A 12,318-nucleotide genomic window follows, 5' to 3' on the forward strand; every position below is an offset into this window, starting at 1 on the left:
CCCTCCCCATCCGCTTCGGGTCAAACCAACTGCTCTTAGGAGGGTGGGGGGAATCTAAAGTAAATAAAACCACCGTGTACAACACTCCGCGATAGAATAACATACCATGCTCGTTTTATACCGTATATTAACACTAAACACAGCGTTCAACTTAGCGTTTCGCAGGGGTTTAAAGTCAGTTCGCTAATTATTTGCGGCTGATTTAAATACCTTCAATCGCCTGCTTCCTCCTACCCCCCCGTCACCCTATTTGTCGAGTGGTGTCGCCCGAGGTTTTAAAACGCGGGGTGGTCAGTTCCTGCAAAGACACACAAAACACAATCCCCGACGCGTCAAAACATTTGAAGGTAAATAAAAAAAAAGTCGCTAAAGTTCCGTTTGCAACGAGCTGGGGTCTCTTTTCTCTCTCTCTCTGCCAGCCCTTTTGTGGTAACCCCCGGCCACAAAGTTGCGTTTGTGTGCGCGCGTGTGTGGGTCACGTCCAAAGATCTGGGCACGGTCCCATCGGTGAGCTCCTCCGGCGGGCAAGGCTGCGATGGTTGGGTCATGTAGCCCGCATGCCCAGCCACCGCATGCTGAAACAGCTTTTGTTTGGCCGGGTCGAGGGGGCTAAACGGGCGCGGCACGGGCTAGAGAAGAGATGGAGTGATGTGGTACAGGAGGACGTGGAGCTGAGTGGACTTGCCGATGACTGGTACCAGCGGTGTCAAGATCGGCCTCTGTGGAGGAGGCTCGTGAATGACGCTACTGGGCAGTTGGAGGCAGTCGCCCTCCAGCAACAACAGAGGGCGGAGGAGCGACGCTCACAACAACGAGCGGAGCGCCGGGTGGCTAAAGCACAGCAGGTTGGCACAGTAGGGGGCACAGGTGGTGCATCAGCCAGTCATCTCAGTCGACCCGTGGCACCTGCTGGGTCTGCCCCGTGACCTCCTGGTGCACCTAGCCTGGCACAGTAGGGGGCACAGGTGGTGCATCAGCCAGTCATCTCAGTCAGTCGACCCGTGGCACCTGCTGGGTCTGCCCCGTGACCTGGTGCACCGAGCCTGGCACAGTAGGGGGCACAGGTGGTGCATCAGCCAGTCGTCTCAGTCGACCCGTGGCACCTGCTGGGTCTGCCCCGTTACCTCCTGCCAGCGGGCGTTCGACACTTCACGTGGCCTCAACGTGCACCTAGCCTGGCACAAGCGCCGTGGGGACGTCACCGCCACTTAGTGGCGAATGGCGGTTGTTGTTACGTCCAAAGTGGAGATGGAGCGGCAGTGTAGCCGCAGTGAGCCGCTGCGAACCCGGGCCAACCCGAGTTCGATTCCGGCTCGCAGGACAATGTCGGTGATGATTTATCTGAACCGGGTCCATGGGCCTCGTCCCCTAGGTCGACTCGGCCTCGAATAAGTAGCCGGGGGGGCGTGTGAACACATCGCCGCCGGGGGGAGAGAGACAAAGGCGGCCGGGCGTGGTTGACACAGTGCCTCAAGCACTTGCGCCTACACGGGGATCTTTGTATTATATGTATATGACAAAGGCGTAATTATAATATTTATTGGGGGGGACGTTTCCCCCCCCGAATATTCAAATATGCTCACAATGTCCCCCACCCAAATATATTGCTATAAACAATGTTTTTTTTTAAATAATAATAATTGCTATGCTATGTTAATAACAATTTGCTAAACCTTGGCCACAATATCTGGACTTGTCTTCATATAAATCAATGCATAGATTTCTGTTCACATGATTGTGGTTATGGTTGTACTTTATTAATCCCTAATCTCTGCCATTACATACAATGAAACAAGAAAAGGTAAAAAAGAAAAAAACAGAGCAATGTAATACAATACACTATTAGACATTATTGTAATATATAAATAAAAAGTCAATCCCATGTGTTAGTGAATTTACTTATATTTTAGGCAGGAAATTCGTTTTAAAATTTACATTTTTTTCTGGGGGGGGACCCCCAGACCCCCTGGAAGATTTGGTCCCCCCCAATGTTGACTCCATGGCTACGGCCTTGATATATGATATTATAAGGTCTTGGGCCTCCCCTAGGTCGACTCGGCCTGAAATGAGTACCTGGTGCAGTGTGTAGAAAACATCGTCACTGGGGGAGACAAAGGCGGCCGGTCGTGGTGCTGGCCACCCACCCCCTCGTGTGCCACAGTTCCGGCCTTTATAGGTGCTGCTGCTGCTGCTCGCTGACAGCACTTGCTCCGACAGTCTGTCGCAGGCTACACGGGGGATCTTTTTTATTTGTTTTGCGGTGGACAAAATGGAGATGGAGCGGTGAAATCGGCTTACGTGTAGCCGCCTGCACGCGGATCGTTAAAATCGCGTGATTGGTGATCGTCAGAATCTCATTGATGGCTGGAGGAATCCTGTGAGCTGCAAAGCTCTTTTTGTTTTCAACAAGATGTCCAGTTAGGGGCGGGTCAGAAAGTTATGACAAACGCGCACACGCGATAGGAGCGCAGAGATTATAGGAGAAAGGTAACATAGAATCACTAAAAATAAACTCGATTTTAGTTTCATTTGATCAGGTAAAACCCACTGAGCCGTGTAGCTTCTTATTCATGGCCACCACAAATGATAGCTCAACCACAAGAGCCTTTATGATAACTGTGATTTATTTGGGACTAGCCTATAGCCCGTCCAAGGACGGGTGTATTGCAGTAAATCTGACACATTCAAGCGAAAAGCATGCAGTAAAATCATAGTCAGTGCATCCATCGGTGTGCCGTTATTTGTAAGGCCGGTAACAAAGACTTTGTTTTATTTCACGGTTATATCCCATGTTCATCACGACGCCCTTTTTCCTCTCTACGTCTCATTAAGATTACAGAGTTCGCGTGGCATGAGGGTTTTGGCTTTTTAATGAGGGCTAAGTTCTCGGTGAGGAGGCCCCACCCATGTCATGATTATTAATGACAGCGTTACGGAGCGAGCGTGACATCAAGGCTCTGGCTTTTTATGTGCTAATGATTTCTTTATTAGCTTTACTTTCCATTAAGAAAGGACAAAATGAAAGCTAATTTGCGTAAACAAATTTTCCTTTCCGCTCCACCTTCATGTGGAGTTACGTCACCCGTTAATGACTATTAATGAGGGGTTGGGTCCTTGTGGAGGACCCCACCTGTTCAAGATTATTAATTAGGGGGGCTGGTCGACGTGGAGTGACGTCACGCGCGTTACACACAGACATTCTTGGCTCATTATTTTAGTCGTTGCACTGATGCCAGGAGGGGGGCGCCCATTGCACACAGCGCTATTGACCAGAGTGCTGAAGAATGGTCATATAACACCGCCCCCCCAGAGGCTCTCATCCAGCAGTGGATCAGCAACTGTACATGGACACACGCGCGGGTGAAGCCCCGATTGAATAGGTTGGGGAGAGTCGCTTGCAAGTGAAAACTGAGTTTAAAAAAAACGTGCATTATCTGTTCTTGATATAAGTTGAAAGTGCCATTCATCATCGACGCGATTCGCAACAAACACAAACAAAGTCAAACTCCCCAACCACACTGGGTGAGAGTATGGCCTCTAGCCAAGCATCTGCTGAGCATTACAGCAATTGCAACACGCGGAATTTTACAGTGCTTGCCATGAGATTTGATGATGATGACAATTCAACATTGCCCCTTGTCTCGCTGCTGTGTAAAGTGGACTCACTGCCAGGGGCCGCGTTATCCAAAAGGCCACAGTGGGCACTGTGCCTCGGGCCTACTCACCCACCCACCAGGGCCGCATTATCCAATAGGCTACAGTAGGCACTGTGCCTAGAACCTACTCACCCAGCCACCCACCAGGGCTGCATTATCCAATAGGCTACAGTAGGCACTATGCCTAGGGCAAAATTAAAGGGCCTTCGAAAACAACGTTTGACCATTTTTGTTTATTTGTATTATATAAAATGTAACCAAGATATAGTGAGGGAAAAAAGTATTTGATCCCCTGCTGATTTTGTACGTTTGCCCACTGACAAAGAAATGATCAGTCTATAATTTTAATGGTAGGTTTATTTGAACAGTGAGAGACAGAATAACAACAAACATCCCGAAAAACGCATGTCAAAAATATAAATTGATTTGCATTTTAATGAGGGAAATAAGTATTTAACCCCTCTGCAAAACATGTCTTAGTACTTGGTGGAAAACCCTTGTTGGCAATCACAGAGTTCAGACGTTTCTTGTAGTTGGCCACCAGGTTTGCACACATCTCAGGAGGGATTTTGTCCCACTCCTCTTTGCAGATCTTCTCTAAGTCATTAAGGTTTCGAGGCTGACGTTTGGCAACTCGAACCTTCAGCTCCCTCCACAGATTTTCTGTGGGATTAAGGTCAGGAGACTGGCTAGGCCACTCCAGGACCTTAATGTGCTTCTTCTTGAGCCACTCCTTTGTTGCGTTGGCCGTGTGTTTTGGGTCATTGTCATGCTGGAATACCCATCCACGACCCATTTTCAATGCCCTGGCTGAGGGAAGGAGGTTCTCACCCAAGATTTGACGGTACATGGCTCCGTCCATCGTCCCTTTGATGTGGTGAAGTTGTCCTGTCCCCTTAGCAGAAAAACACCCCGAAAGCATAAGTAAATAGGTCTGCCAATTCTGTTTGGAGTAAATAGGTCTGCCAGTTCGGCCTCGAGTAAATAGGTCTTCCAGTTCTGTATGGAGTAAATAGGTCTGCCAATTCTTTCTCGAGTAAATATGTCTGCCAATTCTTTCTAGAGTAAATAGGTCTGCCAATTCTGTATGGAGTAAATAGGTCTGCCAATTCTGTATGGAGTAAATAGGTCTGCCAATTCTGTATGGAGTAAATAGGTCTGCCAATTCTGTATGGAGTAGATAGGTCTGCCAATTCTCTCTCGAGTAAATAGTTCTGCAAGTTCTGTATGGAGTAAATAGGTCTGCCAATTTTGTATGGAGTAAATAGGTCTGCCAATTCTGTATGGAGTAAATAGATCTGCCAATTCTGTATGGAGTAAATAGGTCTGCCAATTCTCTCTCGAGTAAATAGGTCTGCCAATTCTCTCTCGAGTAAATAGGTCTGCCAATTCTGTATGGAGTAAATAGGTCTACCAATTCTGTATGGAGTAAATAGGTCTGCCAATTCTCTCTCGAGTAAATAGGTCTGCCAATTCTCTCTCGAGTAAATAGGTCTGCCAATTCTTTCTCGAGTAAATAGGTCTGCCAGTTCTGTATCGAGTAAATAGGTCTGCCAATTCTGTATGGAGTAAATAGGTCTGCCAATTCTCTCTCGAGTAAATAGGTCTGCCAATTCACTCTCGAGTAAATAGGTCTGCCAATTTTTTTTCGAGTAAATAGGTCTTCCAGTTCTGTATCGAGTAAATAGGTCTGCCAATTCTGTATGGAGTGAATAGGTCTGCCAACTCTCTTGAGTAAATAGGTCTGCCAATTCTGTATGGAGTAAATAGGTCTGCCAATTTTGTCTCCGTAAATAGGTCTGCCAATTCTTTCTCGAGTAAATAGATCTGCCAATTCTCTATGGAGTAAATAGATCTGCCAATTCTCTATGGAGTAAATAGATCTGCCAATTCTCATCCAGCAGCTGGTCCTGCTTCTCTGATAATGTCCACCGTTGCCATCTGCTGTCAGAGCTTTCCCTCTTTCACACCATGTAGCACGCTGTTTCCTAAGTGTGGCATCTTGAACTTCCTCTTCACCCGAAAAGCAGTTTTCATTCCTGGATTTTATTTGTACTCTTGCTTCGAAGATCTGCATAGAGTCACCTACTATTTCTTATGTTTATTTTATGTATCGCGAGTTCTGTTTCCCATCTCTCAGGTTAATCTCAACCCTGTAATGCGCCACCACCCACCCACCCACCACCCGCTCACCCTCGTGGAGAGAGACATCACTGGAGGCACGAGGAACCACAGACCGAGCGGCAAGGCAGCAGCCAGGCGGTGAGCTGGCATAAAATTCCCCTCCCCCCAAGATCTGCGGTCCTTTATATATAAAGGTGTTCCTGGCCAACTAATGAGTGTTTACCTGCGGGGTTTGTGAATTTACCTCTTCATGCTCTCGCATTTCTTTGGTGCTGCGACGTCTCCAGCTGTCTCCTGGCAGCGTTCCCGATTTATTAATCGAATTTCCTCATCGTGTGTCCAGGCCAACGTGTGCACCGATGCGCGTGCAGCTGCCGCCGCTCCGCTGTGCCCGCGTTTCCGGTCTATTATCCCCTGCCGCCCGCCCCCCCTCCACACGCTCCCACTCCCCACGCTCCCATTCACTCGATTGCGTTTTTTGCTATCGCCGAAACGAACGTCGGGGGTAAGGACGCTCCCCGGGCCGCGGGCTGTTGTCCCGGCTCTCGGAGAGGCTTTGGGATTCGTAGAGAACTACGAGCAGATTCGGCCGCCTGCAGCTCTCCTCCCACCCGAAGCGGCCGCTGACCTCTCAAGCTTAAAAAAAAAGGGATATTTTGTCGATTGGATTCTCTCCCCAGAGCCGGGGGCCTTTTGTGAAACAAGAAGTGAAAAAAAAACCCGAGCGTCCCCACCGTTTGTCCGGATGGGCTCTCAAGTGCGGCGATTCCCACGGCTTGTGACGGTTTTGAACTCGTCCACTTGCCTCCTGTAGGGGAGCGGTCGTAGATTGATGCGCGTGCGTGGGATGGGCAAGGAGAGGGCCCCACCATGGAGGTGGTGAGGTGCGGTGAGTGCCGGCTTGACGAGGATTTGCCGTATCAAACGGGGTGGTGGCGGAGGCGGGGGCTGATGCGTGGCGTAGAGAGGCGCGCCCTGGCTCACAGTACGACGAGAAGGCCATTGCCTCTATTTGAGTTCTGCACTCACCCGTTGAGTTCTGGCTCGGCACCTGTTGATGGTCCACCTCCCGTGTGATTGGCCGCGTCCGCCGCTTTATTCCTGGGGGAGTTGGAGTTGGATCGGCCGGTGTGTCGACTCGCTCGTGTTGAGGTTGTGGCGACGACGTTACGATGCTGCCCACTATTTGCGATTGTTGTGACCCAAGTCGCACTGTGGTCTGTTTGAAACTGGCATAAGCGTACGATCAACAATGTGCACTATCACCCCTTTTCTGCCGGCACAACCGAGCCGAGCTGAGCTGGGACTATTTCCTGTGCCAGGCTGGGACTATTTTCTGAACCAGGCTGAGACAATTTTCTGTGCCAGGCAGAGACTATTTTCTGTGCCAGGCTGAGATTATTTTCTGTGCCCGGCTGAGATTATTTTCTGTGCCAGGCTGAGACTATTTTCTGTGCCAGGCTGAGATTATTTTCTGTGCCCAGCTGAGATTATTTTCTGTGCCAGGCGGAGATTATTTTCTGCGCCAGGCTGAGATTATTTTCTGTACCAGGCTGAGACTATTTTCTGTGCCAGGCTGAGATTATTTTCTGTGCCAGGCTGAGACTATTTTCTGTGCCAGGCTGAGACTATTTTCTGTGCCAGGCTGAGACTATTTTCTGTGCCAGGCTGAGACTATTTTCTGTGTCAGGCTGAGACTATTTTCTGTGTCAGGCTGAGACTATTTTCTGTGCCAGGCTGAGACTATTTTCTGTGCCAGGCTGAGACTATTTTCTGTGCCAGGCTGAGACTATTTCTGTGCCAGGCTGAGACTATTTTCTGAACCAGGCTGAGACAATTTTCTGTGCCAGGCTGGGACTATTTTCTGTGCCAGGCTGAGTCTATTTTCTGTGCCAGGCTGAGACTATTTTCTGTGCCAGGCTGAGATTATTTTCTGTGCCAGGCTGAGACTATTTTCTGTGCCAGGCGGAGACTATTTTCTGTACCAGGCTGAGATTATTTTCTGTACCAGGCTGAGACTATTTTCTGTGCCAGGCTGAGATTATTTTCTGTGCCAGGCTGGGACTATTTTCTGTGCCAGGCTGAGACTATTTTCTGTGCCAGGCTGAGATTATTTTCTGTGCCAGGCTGAGACTATTTTCTGTGCCAGGCTGAGATTATTTTCTGTGCCCGGCTGAGATTATTTTCTGTGCCAGGCGGAGACTATTTTCTGCGCCAGGCTGAGATTATTTTCTGTACCAGGCTGAGACTATTTTCTGTGCCAGGCTGAGATTATTTTCTGTGCCAGGCTGAGACTATTTTCTGTGCCAGGCTGAGACTATTTTCTGTGCCAGGCTGAGACTATTTTCTGTGCCAGGCTGAGACTATTTTCTGTGTCAGGCTGAGACTATTTTCTGTGTCAGGCTGAGACTATTTTCTGTGCCAGGCTGAGATTATTTTCTGTGCCCAGCTGAGATTATTTTCTGTGCCAGGCGGAGATTATTTTCTGCGCCAGGCTGAGATTATTTTCTGTACCAGGCTGAGACTATTTTCTGTGCCAGGCTGAGATTATTTTCTGTGCCAGGCTGAGACTATTTTCTGTGCCAGGCTGAGACTATTTTCTGTGCCAGGCTGAGACTATTTTCTGTGTCAGGCTGAGACTATTTTCTGTGTCAGGCTGAGACTATTTTCTGTGCCAGGCTGAGACTATTTTCTGTGCCAGGCTGAGACTATTTTCTGTGCCAGGCTGAGACTATTTCTGTGCCAGGCTGAGACTATTTTCTGAACCAGGCTGAGACAATTTTCTGTGCCAGGCTGGGACTATTTTCTGTGCCAGGCTGAGTCTATTTTCTGTGCCAGGCTGAGACTATTTTCTGTGCCAGGCTGAGATTATTTTCTGTGCCAGGCTGAGACTATTTTCTGTGCCAGGCGGAGACTATTTTCTGTACCAGGCTGAGATTATTTTCTGTACCAGGCTGAGACTATTTTCTGTGCCAGGCTGAGATTATTTTCTGTGCCAGGCTGGGACTATTTTCTGTGCCAGGCTGAGACTATTTTCTGTGCCAGGCTGAGATTATTTTCTGTGCCAGGCTGAGACTATTTTCTGTGCCAGGCTGAGATTATTTTTTGTGCCCGGCTGAGATTATTTTCTGTGCCAGGCGGAGACTATTTTCTGCGCCAGGCTGAGATTATTTTCTGTACCAGGCTGAGACTATTTTCTGTGCCAGGCTGAGATTATTTTCTGTGCCAGGCTGAGACTATTTTCTGTGCCAGGCTGAGACTATTTTCTGTGCCAGGCTGAGACTATTTTCTGTGCCAGGCTGAGACTATTTTCTGTGTCAGGCTGAGACTATTTTCTGTGTCAGGCTGAGACTATTTTCTGTGCCAGGCTGAGACTATTTTCTGTGCCAGGCTGAGACTATTTTCTGTGCCAGGCTGAGACTATTTCTGTGCCAGGCTGAGACTATTTTCTGAACCAGGCTGAGACAATTTTCTGTGCCAGGCTGGGACTATTTTCTGTGCCAGGCTGAGTCTATTTTCTGTGCCAGGCTGAGACTATTTTCTGTGCCAGGCTGAGATTATTTTCTGTGCCAGGCTGAGACTATTTTCTGTGCCAGGCGGAGACTATTTTCTGTACCAGGCTGAGATTATTTTCTGTACCAGGCTGAGACTATTTTCTGTGCCAGGCTGAGATTATTTTCTGTGCCAGGCTGGGACTATTTTCTGTGCCAGGCTGAGACTACTTTCTGTGCCAGGCTGAGATTATTTTCTGTGCCAGGCTGAGATTATTTTCTGTACCAGGCTGAGACTATTTTCTGTGCCAGGCTGAGATTATTTTCTGTGCCAGGCTGAGACTATTTTCTGTGCCAGGCTGAGACTATTTTCTGTGCCAGGCTGAGACTATTTTCTGTGTCAGGCTGAGACTATTTTCTGTGTCAGGCTGAGACTATTTTCTGTGCCAGGCTGAGACTATTTTCTGTGCCAGGCTGAGACTATTTTCTGTGTCAGGCTGAGACTATTTTCTGTGTCAGGCTGAGACTATTTTCTGTGCCAGGCTGAGACTATTTTCTGTGCCAGGCTGAGACTATTTTCTGTGCCAGGCTGAGACTATTTTCTGAACGAGGCTGAGTCTATTTTCTGTGCCAGGCTGAGACTATTTTCTGTGCCAGGCTGAGATTATTTTCTGTGCCAGGCTGAGACTATTTTCTGTGCCAAGCGGAGACTATTTTCTGTACCAGGCTGAGATTATTTTCTGTACCAGGCTGAGACTATTTTCTGTGCCAGGCTGAGATTATTTTCTGTGCCAGGCTGAGACTATTTCCTGTGCCAGGCTGAGATTATTTTCTGTGCCAGGCTGAGACTATTTTCTGTGCCAGGCTGAGATTATTTTCTGTGCCAGGCTGGGACTATTTTCTGTGCCAGGCTGAGACTATTTTCTGTGCCAGGCTGAGATTATTTTCTGTGCCAGGCTGAGACTATTTCCTGTGCCAGGCTGAGATTATTTTCCGTGCCAGGCTGAGACTATTTTCTGTGCCAGGCTGAGATTATTTTCTGTGCCAGGCTGAGACTATTTTCTGTGCCAGGCTGCGACTATTTTCTGTGTCAGGCCGAGATTGTTTTCTGTGCCAGGCTGAGACTATTTTCTCTGCCAGGCTGAGATTATTTTCTGTGCCAGGCTGAGACTATTTTCTGTGCCAGGCTGAGACTATTTTCTGTGCCAGGCTGAGACTATTTTCTGTGCCAGGCTGAGATTATTTTCTGTGCCAGGCTGAGACTATTTCCTGTGCCAGGCTGAGATTATTTTCTGTGCCAGGCTGAGACTATTTTCTGTGCCAGGCTGAGATTATTTTCTGTGCCAGGCTGAGACTATTTTCTGTGCCAGGCTGAGACTATTTTCTGTGTCAGGCTGAGATTGTTTTCTGTGCCAGGCTGAGACTATTTTCTGTGCCAGGCTGAGACTATTTTCTGTGCCATGCTGAGATTATTTTCTGTGCCAGGCTGAGACTATTTTCTGTGCCAGGCTGAGACTATTTTCTGTGTCAGGCTGAGATTGTTTTCTGTGCCAGGCAGAGACTATTTTCTGTGCCAGGCGGAGATTATTTTCTGTGCCAGGCTGAGATTATTTTCTGTGCCAGGCAGAGACTATTTTCTGTGCCAGGCGGAGACTATTTTCTGTGCCAGGCTGAGACTATTTTCTGCGCCAGGCTGAGATTATTTTCTGTGCCAGGCTGAGACTATTTTCTGTGCCAGGCTGAGATTATTTTCTGTGCCAGGCTGAGATTATTTTCTGTGCCAGGCTGAGATTATTTTCTGTGCCAGGCTGAGATTATTTTCTGTGCCAGGCTGAGACTATTTTCTGTGCCAGGCTGAGACTATTTTCTGTGCCAGGCTGAGATTATTTTCTGTGTCAGGCTGAGACTATTTTCTGTGCCAGGCTGAGATTATTTTCTGTGCCAGGCTGAGATTATTTTCTGTGCCAGGCTAAGATTATTTTCTGTGCCAGGCTGAGACTATTTTCTGTGCCAGGCTGAGACTATTTTCTGTGCCAGGCTGAGATTATTTTCTGTGCCAGGCTGAGACTATTTTCTGTGCCAGGCTGAGATTATTTTCTGTGCCAGGCTGAGATTATTTTCTGTGCCAGGCTGAGATTATTTTCTGTGCCAGGCTGAGACTATTTTCTGTCCCAGGCTAAGACTATTTTTTGTGCCAGGCGGAGATTATTTTCTGTGCCAGGCAGAGACTATTTTCTGTGCCAGGCGGAGATTATTTTCTGTGCCAGGCTGAGATTATTTTCTGTGCCAGGCAGAGACTATTTTCTGTGCCAGGCGGAGACTATTTTCTGTGCCAGGCTGAGACTATTTTCTGCGCCAGGCTGAGATTATTTTCTGTGCCAGGCTGAGACTATTTTCTGTGCCAGGCTGAGATTATTTTCTGTGCCAGGCTGAGATTATTTTCTGTGCCAGGCTGAGATTATTTTCTGTACCAGGCTGAGATTATTTTCTGTGCCAGGCTGGAACAAGACCCGAGATGCTCGGGCCTCCCAAGATATCAGAATCTGGCTCTGGGCCAAGCTGTTTGTTCTCACAGCTTAAGAGTCATTGTCCTTTGTTCAACCATGGCGGTAGCCATTGAAATTACTTTCATTTCCTCTGGAGCATGTGTGTAACTTGTGGCCGGTTTTCACAAAATACCCTAAGTTAAGTTATTCTACATGATGCACTCGCACTCGTTACACACAAAGCCATTGCCACAAATGAACCACAATACCACCTCGCTGATGTTGTGAACTCCGGTCGTCATCCTCGCAGCAGCAGCGGCTTCCGGCTGGCCATGGAACAAAGACGGTGGTCACCGCATCATCGCGCGGCACTTTCAGATGCGCTTCTGCGGCCGTCTGGAACGCTCTCCCTTCCGATATTAGGAAGCCACTGGAGCTGCGCACTTTTAGATCATCATCTCGATTGACAAACCTATTTCTTACGACTGCTTTTTGTGTCTGGCTTGTTGCCCTTTCTCACACCTCCGATTTGCACGGTTGGCTATGTGCAGTGTGAAAGAA

General features: G+C 48.2%; 1 protein-coding gene across 2 annotated transcripts in view; it reads left to right on the top strand.

The window, feature by feature from the left end:
- Positions 1-250: 250 nt before the first annotated feature.
- Positions 251-12,318, top strand: part of RGN (regucalcin) — a 33,618-nt gene continuing 21,550 nt past the window's right edge. Inside the window, exons 1-2 of one of the 2 annotated variants that reach the window (XM_032976917.2) lie at positions 251-347; positions 5,797-5,918. The gene's annotated coding sequence lies outside the window, so the exon portion shown is untranslated. The remainder of the gene's footprint in view (positions 348-5,796; positions 5,919-12,318) is intronic. The other variant, XM_032976918.2, reaches the window with a different exon arrangement.

The sequence above is a fragment of the Petromyzon marinus genome, chromosome 61 (assembly GCF_048934315.1).
Source record: "Petromyzon marinus isolate PM22_M1 ecotype Great Lakes invasive population chromosome 61, UKy_Petmar_22M1.pri1.0, whole genome shotgun sequence".
Classification (NCBI taxonomy): domain Eukaryota; kingdom Metazoa; phylum Chordata; class Hyperoartia; order Petromyzontiformes; family Petromyzontidae; genus Petromyzon; species Petromyzon marinus.